The sequence below is a fragment of the Solanum pennellii genome, chromosome 10 (genome assembly GCF_001406875.1).
Source record: "Solanum pennellii chromosome 10, SPENNV200".
Classification (NCBI taxonomy): domain Eukaryota; kingdom Viridiplantae; phylum Streptophyta; class Magnoliopsida; order Solanales; family Solanaceae; genus Solanum; species Solanum pennellii.
This window is the reverse complement of record NC_028646.1, coordinates 67,252,072-67,262,155: the sequence shown is the minus strand read 5'-3', so window position 1 is coordinate 67,262,155 and position 10,084 is coordinate 67,252,072. Positions and strand designations below refer to the sequence as shown.

The window sequence follows — 10,084 nt, the reverse complement described above, 5'->3', positions numbered from 1 at the left end:
AATAAATAAATAAATCTGATGTATAAATTATGAAAAATAATTAAATGTGTAAATGAAAGAAATATTGATTCAATATCATAATCATGATTTAAACAAATTTAAGTGTCCCAAACTTGGCTTTTTCAAGTGTATACTATCTGTATCATATACACTACATTATTATATCATATACAATATATAATAGTAAAAAATCACACATTAAAACTATATTAGATACAATTATAATTTTGATATACTTTTCCTTAGCAGTACTGTTGCCTTTCAATTTAATAGTATGTTGTGATTTGTTTGTTGATGTATATGATGTATCATATAATTCAAGTGTATGACACATAAATGCAATTGACATATATGAATAAAATTTCAATAACAAATATGCATAAAACTTATGTATCATATACATAATTTCATAAGCAAACTATCAAAATACTTAAACTCAAACGATGATGATTGTGGAGATTAATGTTATAACACAACAAATGTATCTAAAGCAATATATTGAAAACACATAACGTTAATAACTAACAAAAGACTGTAATACAACTAAGTTTGTAGAGAAACACATAAAAAATAAATAGTCTTCAAAACAATATAACATGAAAAATTGGTCATTCTATCCCTACTAAGTACTAATTTATGTTAACGAAGTCTTGTTAGTTGGTGTTGGAATTGACCCTTAGGCTTTGGTGGATCGTCATTCTCAGTTATGACTTCACCCTTGACCTTGTCGCTGTCATATCTCCATAACAATGTTGCATATCTATTGCATAGATAATTTCCAAGATGGTCATCAGTATCAAGTGGTATAACAAGTTGGTCACTCAAAAACTCTACAAATGTAGCTACGTATAATCAGCAGTCCCCACAACAAAATGCAGAATATAAATTTGTAAAAACAACTTACACATATCATTGTAGTCCAGAATTTAAATACTTACAGACTATCGTTTTCTTGTTGCATGATGCTTTCAGCGTATTAAATGTTGAAAGGATTATGTGACTCTAAAAGTGCAGTACTTTGTTTGTCCTTATATGCATCAAGTGTTGGCCAGTTAGTCTGCTCAGTTTTTTCAAAGAAACCACTGACAAGGAGGTAAGAAGGTAGCATCCTTGACAATTTTTGTATCTCCTCAGAATATACTCGTTTTCTTGTGCCTAAAGAAGAGTCATATACGCGTATCAACCTTTGAGTCAATTCAACAACAGTTAACACCCAATGAAAATTTCCATCATAATTAATTGGAATATAAACATCGTCCACAAGATGCCATGACAAACAAGCTGGTTTTGAAAATCCTTTCATGATGTTGATTATTGACCTCTCATATATTGATACTGCTCTCGTACGATCAATGTGTTCTTGGGTACTAATATTATCATCAGCCTCATTGTTATAATACCTTTCATGGGTACTGTTGATATGTTCACTGAACAAACAATTGGCAATTGTGTATCTGTATTGATTCATGCTGCGAAGTTTTGATTTTTTATAAAGGCAGTAAAAAATAACATCAATGTGCTACAAAAAAAATTATAAACATAATTATACATTTGAAAGAAATAATGATAATAAAATTTTAGATACTGAAAGTGGTATATGGTATTGATATGTATATAACACCTATTAACTGAATGTACCATATACATTAAGAAACCTATATATGATACATTTGCAGACACATGAAATTTAAATATATATGACAAAATTACTTGATTAGTCCAGCAGTTTTAGGGCTGGGACATGACATAAAATCAATTTTTATTGGACGGATATGCAACAACATAATCCATCATTTCAAAATCCCCTGAATAGGGTTTTGCTTTGTACTTACCCTCTGATGGTTTCCTGTATTATTAAGTGTAAAGAAATTATGTTATTTAAAAGTGGAACAAGAGTTTGTAATTTCAAAATTGAACAAATCAATTAAAAAAATATAAAACTTACTATTTAGCATGAGTTTTGAGAAGACCTGTAGTAACCCACTCGACAAACTCATCAATCAGATATGAAGGAGCTCGATTTGTGATCTCACATCCTTCAAATGGAAAACTTGGATGAATTACATCCTCTATGGCCTCTTCTCCTTTTTCACTTGACCCAAATGAAGTTAAATAGGGAGATTTGCAGTTTTTTGAAGGCATCCTGGTACGTGCATGAGGAGTATTTGTAACACTTCGACAACAATCTCTATTATTAACATATCAGTGGGTAATTAACTCTTTGGAAGCAAATTTTGATTGTCGGTTAACTCCTGTGGATTTGCAGCATTAACTAGTTTAGCACGAATAGACAATCTTCCTAGATCAACAATAAGTGTACTAATGACTTCTCGAGTATCAGATGATATTGTACCAGATGTTGCAGAATCCTATAAGATTTAAATTGACAATTAAAAAGGTTTGATAAACCATATGATATTTAAATGATATATGAAACATAAAGTATCGACGTATAAAATATAATAGATCTGGCACAGACTGATTGGTGTTGTATTGAACATTAACGAAGCATCTTCGTTCATTGTTCCTTCGAATAAATGAAGAGGCATTTGTGATGATGGATCATCCTGAATAACAACGTAGTGATCAATATAGGATACATTAAAGAACAAAGAATCATATATAAAGGACTGTTAATGTATCAAGGACAGATTACATCAAACTACAAATTACATATAGTACACAAACAATTTTAATTAGTCACAATATCTTACAATGTAATGTATCAATACAAACATAATTAAAATGTAAAGTATCACACACATAAAAGTGAAAAACACTACTGATGTGAACATTAAAAATATGTATCAAAATTATACAAGTAAACTGCAATGTATCAGTATTATTAAAGTAAACTGCAATGTACAGTATCATCCAAGTAAACTGCAATGTATGATATTGACACATTTTGAGTATCACTACAAAGTTGATGTTTGTTAATAGTTAATTTACGATGATAAAATTACTTTCTTATGCTCAGTTGTTTTTGCAGTATAATGATGAATAAATGCATTTGAGGATTGAAGTTCTCAAACGTCCTTCTTTTCTTGATGATTCTTCAATGTATCTTCAGTCTGTATTTTTTAAGCATGTTTTTTTCAATAAAAAAAAGTTAACGATAAATCATATAATTTGATTTATGCAATTAATAAAGTAAAATAAACGTGATTTCCAACATCAAAATCAGGTACACCAATGTTTTGATCGTTATTGACAAAATCCATTTGTATCGGTGTGGTTGGTTGTTGATGAAACTTAAAGGTACTTGTTTGATGTCCATCATTGCCTTCTTTATTGGAAGCTTCAACCATGTACGATGTTGACTTGATGCCCATCTCCTTCATGAAATAAATTTGTAACGTAATGATCTATGAAAGTTAAAACACATATACAATACAGTACCTTTGGTTGTTGGTCGTCCTCTCTATTTCTAGAATTCATCACCTCAGAGTGACTTGCCTTTATAATATTCACGAGATACTCAAATTTACCGTTAACCTATTAAAAAACTTTAACATTTAGTTTTATATTTATGAATAAACACAAAAAAATTGATATCATTACTTACGTATTCCTTCATATGTTGTTTCAGTTCTTCAATATCGAGATACATAGACTTAATTTATTAGACTTGTGAAGAGACAAGGGCCGAATATAAATTAGCATGCGGGGTAGGTTCTTGATCTGGCATTGAGAATGACTGGTTTAATGGCGGCCTTACCAGCTCTGACAATTTAGGTTTCAATCTTTTTTTAGGTGTATCAATTTTCTTTCTTCTTTTGGGTGGTGGCAGAGATGATGTACCAGATACACGTGATGATTTTCTCAATAAACGACCAGCAGGGATTGTTGAGAACTTCTAAAAACTTGACTTATTTTTTGTTTGCATGAACTGTTATTGTGGATTGTTCAGCACTATGAGCATCTTGAACATCAGGTAAGTCAAGGGCTTCCACTTTATTTGGTGTTGGTACAATGTTTGAACATGCATTCTGCATTTAAATGGTTAAATGTTATGGCAATATTATGTATAATACAAAAAATATTGTTTACAACAAAATTTACAATCCGACCATCCAATTACAAATCTTGGGAAACCATTTGCTACTTTAACAGCAAACTCTGGATTTAGACTAGATACACATTCGTAAATATATACGTTGAGTGTATAAGGCATACCAAATAAGCGATTCATTTATTTGTTTTGGTTGAAGTCTTGTCTGAGTGATGTAATTAGCTTATCGAATGCAATCTGAACCCAAGGATATAATGCATACCTACCATCTTCGACCATTAGAAACTCTTCAATACATATGGCATAACATGAAAGATTGATGAAGTATAATATTTCCATCTGAACAGATTCCTGTGTGGTCTCCCAACTCCCCATTGCAAAACATTGTACCAAGCGACTTTTGGTTAAACCTGCAGTCGAATCAGAGAAATATTTTGTAATAAGCGGCTCGGAGTGGATTTCGAATTTGAAAAACCCTTAACATTTTATTTGCATTTAAGGCCAGTTACAATGGCGAATTCCTTTATACCAATCTGTAATACAGTACCATTAGCATGACGAACATACAATACATCTTTGTTTTCCTGTTGCACCTCCAACAACAAAAACTTAGTACTCTGACGCTGGAAATTACATTTTGAAATGTTCAATATGTTCCAAAAATTGTATTCTTGAACATTTCAAAGCCTTCATCCTTTATGGACTTTTTGATTTCATTCACAAAATCAAAATTGAACGTTGCTCCGAACCTTAATGGATGTGCTGATATTTTTTTGATAACATAATTCATGCCCTGTTTATACAAAAAATAAAATATAAAATTGTATCTATCTAATCTCAAACATATGATGTAATGGAGAGTGAATTATACATTGAAGATAATCTGTAAATTCAGTAAATACATCATGATTTTATAATGACAGCATATCAAACCCTGTCGTGAAATGCATAAGATACATGAGTAACTAACAGTATATTGTACATAAATTTCATTCATGTATACCAATTAAATATATGTATAAGACACTTGAATTATATGAATGTATTATACATCATATGCATTCATTCACATATACCAATTACATATGTGTATAAGACACTTGAATTATATGAATGTATATAATACATCATATACATTGACAATGAAAAACTGTAAAAAAATGTTACAACAACGAATGATCATTAATTGAGAAATATATGCATCTGATACACCTTCAAAACTGTACAATACATGATGCTTTTATTGAATTTGAATCTGTTTTCATTGTTAAATGACTCTTAATTCAATTTCACAAACACATGCATCACCCTTCCGAGTCATCAGCAGCTTCAAATTTGTCGCCATCATTAGCTTCAGATTCGTCACTTTCAGTAGTGCCTTCACTAGCATTGTGTTCCTGGGAGCAGAGAATAATAAGGTTTCCAATTGAAAATACTGTAGAAGGAAGTTGGTTCAATTGAAAAACATAAATAAGTATCTGAATATTACTATTAATATAAAGTTTATATAGAAAGAGAGTACTAGATTTAATTAGTTATACAATTAGTGTAGCAAGACAAACCTTTGAATTGAATCTTTGTTGTATCCATCCATTCAAATCATCTACTTCCACCCTGTCATCGTAGTTCACCCATGCAAGACCCGGTGTACTCACAGATAACGTCTTTATTACAGGGCAGTCATCAATCTTCACATCTCTGAGAAAAGGAAATTCAAGAGCACAGTTTGTTAGAAAGAAATGCCCCAGCTTAGGCAGTCCTTCAAGTTGCAACTCTTCCAACAAGGGAAATAAGGGCTCATTATTCATGATTTCTTCTCCTTGTTGTTCCTCTTGTGTGATCACTTTTTCCATTGACACACAATTTTCTATCTATAGTATTCGTAGATTCCGAGCAACTCTGGTCACTGATGGAGAGATTAAGTTTCTCAATTTTCTACAATTCTTTACTTCCAATGTTTCAAGTTTGCTGAAGTAGGCAATTGGAAGTTGGTGAGAGCATAGAGAACTTATGTTAGAACTATAGATGTCTAGCTCTTTCAGGTTAAGACAAGAAACCTGCAAATGTTCATGTATCAAACTTGGAGCTAGGTAACCAGTCTAATCCGTCCATAATTTTATGGATTCAACTCAAGATAATTTGAATTGAGTTCAAAATCAATTTATTCAAGCCTTAATACATTTCAAATTAAGGTTATAAAAGTTAAATAACAATATGTTAAAAGTTATTGAGATTAAATATGTTTAATTGGGTGGGTCATAACCAAACTCGATTTTTATAGCCTATTTGAGCTCAACTCATATGACCCCGAAGTAAACTTGAGAGGGTCATTAAAAAAAGTCTTTATTTTGTTCTTACTTATTTCTTCCTTTTCCATATCTATTTATTTTCGCACTACAAATATGAAATAAGATAAAGAAATTCAAATAATGATAAGCAAATAGAGAAATATTTAAAAACTAAAATTAGCCCTGTGAATAACAACTGAAAAAGTAAGCTGGTTTCACGATACGAAGCAAACCATTTCATGAAAAAGAGGATTTGAGATAGTGATAGAGTTGTTGGCTGTAGGCCAGAAATTTTGGAACTTAGGTAACTCATCGAAGATCATTTTCCGTAACTGAGGGAACTTAATGGCCTCAACATTGTCACTGCAAAAGTGAGTCACGAATTTTATATATTGAAGTTTCAACTCATATAAATTGGGGAACTCGATTATTTCATGTCTCCTCCCAGAGCTCTTCAATAAATGTGTCACTAAATCACATCTAGCGAGGTGGAGACATTTCACATTCTGAAGTTTATTTTGTTGCAACTCAGTCAGCACATTATAAGATCTCTTTCCGGTTGAATGTATCAATTCGCTCTCCTTCAACAGGTGGCAGATCCAATTACCCAATGGCCTGGTCTCCATGACCTCTAAAGTAATATTCCTGTCGTAATCATCCATGATTGAAGTCCCCATGTCACTCACTGTAAGATTGTACCGTTTCAACTTGGAGGAAAGGCTCAAGTTACTGTAGATAACATCTTCGGCACATTTACTTAATGTCAGTGTGGTCAATCTTGATAAGGATTTCAGTTCACTCAAGGTGGAGTAACTACAATATTATACTACAACCATATGTAGTTCCTCCAACTGAACTAGCCTTGATAAGACACCTGTTGAAATCCTTTCAATTGTTTTGCACTCATTCCGCAACTCCAACATAATTAGATTGGTTAATTTTCAATCTCCACTTGCACCTCCACTAACCGAGAATCTCTTATGCTGGGCATTTCTTAAGTTACAATATTCCCGATAATGGATATGTCACCCAACACTAGATTACTCAGACACAACGTCGTCAAACTTGACAACCTCCGAATGGATGCCGGCAAAGGCAGAACGGGGTACTACCTGTATACACTCAGGCTGAAGACATTGAGTTTATCCATTCCATCAAAAAAATCGTCCTGTAACTTGAACGAATATTCATCAACCCAGAGTTTCAACATTTAAAACATCAGTTTGGGCAAAATATTGATCTAGGATGCTCATCAAATTTATTTGCAACTATAGACATGTGAGTGAAATGCTCATAAAAAGTTCTTCTTGGGAACTCATCTGAGTTAACATGGTGACTTACCATAAAGTTATGCTCTCCCTCAGACACGATACTTATAGCCACATCACGGACCACATCATGCATTTTCCCATAGTTTTTGTCTGAACCTTGGGCTAACAAGAAACAATCTTTCAATGTTTCCAACAGAAGACACACCGTATTTCTTGCATGTTCTAACTTTCCAATTTCTGAAAAGATGCAAAGCCCCTTCCATATCTTAGTAATTCTTCAGGACAGACATCACTATCTTCCTCAAACAAGGAACAAAGCAAAAAGAGGTTCTTGGCTTCATTACATTCCAAGAAATCATAGCTTAGACTTAGAGGTTAATACAACTCTTTGGTCACTTCAGGAATAATTCTTGTTTCTGCACTTCTTAATTGTTCAAGGGAAGAATCCCACGAAGGCTTGGTTTTAAGATTTTTTAGTGCTCCTGCAACTGTAATAATTACTAGCGGCAGCCCCTTGCATTCTTTTTCAACCTCTTTTGCAATGTCAAGTAGAGAATGATTATCGACAAAAATACCGACTTTCTGCTTGAAAAGGATCCAAGCTTCCTCTTCAGATAACATCCCAATTTCCATGATCTTCTGAGCTCCCATTGCTTGACAAACAGATTGGAAACGCGTTGTGAATATCACTTTACATTGATGTTTGTGGTTGCTTCCACTTGGAATTCAAAGTCTCTTTAGATCAAGAGCCTTCCATACATCATCCAAGATTATAAGAATGTGTCTGTTCTGATCCACTAACCTTGTACACAGCCGGTCTCTACGACTCAACATATCATCCCCTTCTAATGTCAGTCCGACTCCTCTAGCGATCTCATCCTGAATTCTTTTAGGGTCTGATTTTTGACTGACAATTACCATAACAACATCATTGAACATCCTTTCTTGCTTCGCCTTCTGTCTGATTTTGTCAACACCACCCATACAAAATATACCAATCATAGTGACCCCGTCATCATTCAAAGCTGCCATGACCTCATCCTCTTGGAATTTTCTAGAGTCAAACACCTCACCACTGTTACTAGGTATAGCCTCATGACTTTGAACTGGACGATCAAAGGAGAAAGCATTTGGATTAGTGCCTTCACTTTGAAGTTGAATCAACTCCAGTGTAATTTTCTTAGCTCTCCTGCTCAGCGAGTAACGTGACTTCAAATTTGGACACCAACCATAAAAGCAACCCCTTTCAACCTCAGTTGTACCTTGCCTTACAGTTTCCACATGTTCAGTACTGGTATCAACACTAGTTAACCAAGCTTCGCCATTGTGTGAAATGCGTTGTAAGTTTCTCCGGGCAACTTCCGCTCTTTCCTGGACCTTACTTTTGATATTCTTCAGCTTCTCACATTCTTTATGCATACATGTGATGTTGGATGCAATCCCTCGCGCAATTGGATGCATCAAGCAGTCCGTCACCTTTGCCACAACAATAGATAACAATTCCATATCTGATTAATTAATTAATTCTGAACTCTGCTATATATATATATAGAGAGAGACTAGTTTTCTGTTAAAGGAAAGCTTAACAAACAAAACAATAATGAAGAATTTGTATTATGACAATGAAAACTAAAAAAGAAGTGGGGTCATTATTAAAGTAGGAATGTTTGATTAGATAACATTTCAAAAAATCTGATTCCATATGGCAGACAAAGAAATGTAGATAAAAAGTAAAAGTATATGTTTGCTTTTGGAATTTTCTCTGCAATTGATCAAGTGAGTCATGTTGAAGCCCTTGTTCTCTACTATTGAAGTGAAAACAACTTTTTGCTATTTTTCAAATTCTCAAATATTTTGAAATTCTACTTGAAGTTAAATTTTAGTGTGAGTTTTATGGTCAAACGTGTTTTTCGGAGTTGAATTCCCCAAAAAAAGTGAAAACATTTCATGGTCTAAACATCTCCTATTCTCACTTTTCTGTATCTGTTTTTTACCCTTTCTTAGTTAATATTATTTTTATGGATAACAATATTAATATATCTCTAACTCTGAGGTAGAGATAAAGTTTGTGTATTCTATACCCTCATTAGAATTACCGTGTGGACTACACCGGATATGTTATTGATTTCAACTAGATTTATCCTCAATAATTGTTATATAGAAATAATTTTACAATGTTAGAATATCATATTCAAAAATATACAATTAGTAAAGCACCCAATTCAGGTGCTAAATCAAAGGTGAATACATTTTCTAAGCCGTAGTCCTTTTTAACCTGTTGTTAATTTGGCTTGGGTCCCAAATCAACCTTTTTTAGCTACATTCCAGTTCTATTGCTTCTTCTCCGCCCAATAAATAATTGGTTGTGTAACACTGGGCTGGAGCTTGTTCATAACACAAAAGCTATTGGGTTCACGTGAACTGGAAACAAGTACTTGTTACTTCCCTAGCTTCCGAATGTAATTAAGAGGAGTTTATAAATATGTGAATTATTGATTATTCAAAGGCTA

At 33.1% G+C, this 10,084-nt stretch overlaps 1 pseudogene; it reads right to left on the bottom strand.

Moving 5' to 3' along the window:
* Positions 1 to 976: 976 nt before the first annotated feature.
* Positions 977 to 9,080, bottom strand: LOC107001528 (annotated as a pseudogene).
* Positions 9,081 to 10,084: the final 1,004 nt, after the last annotated feature.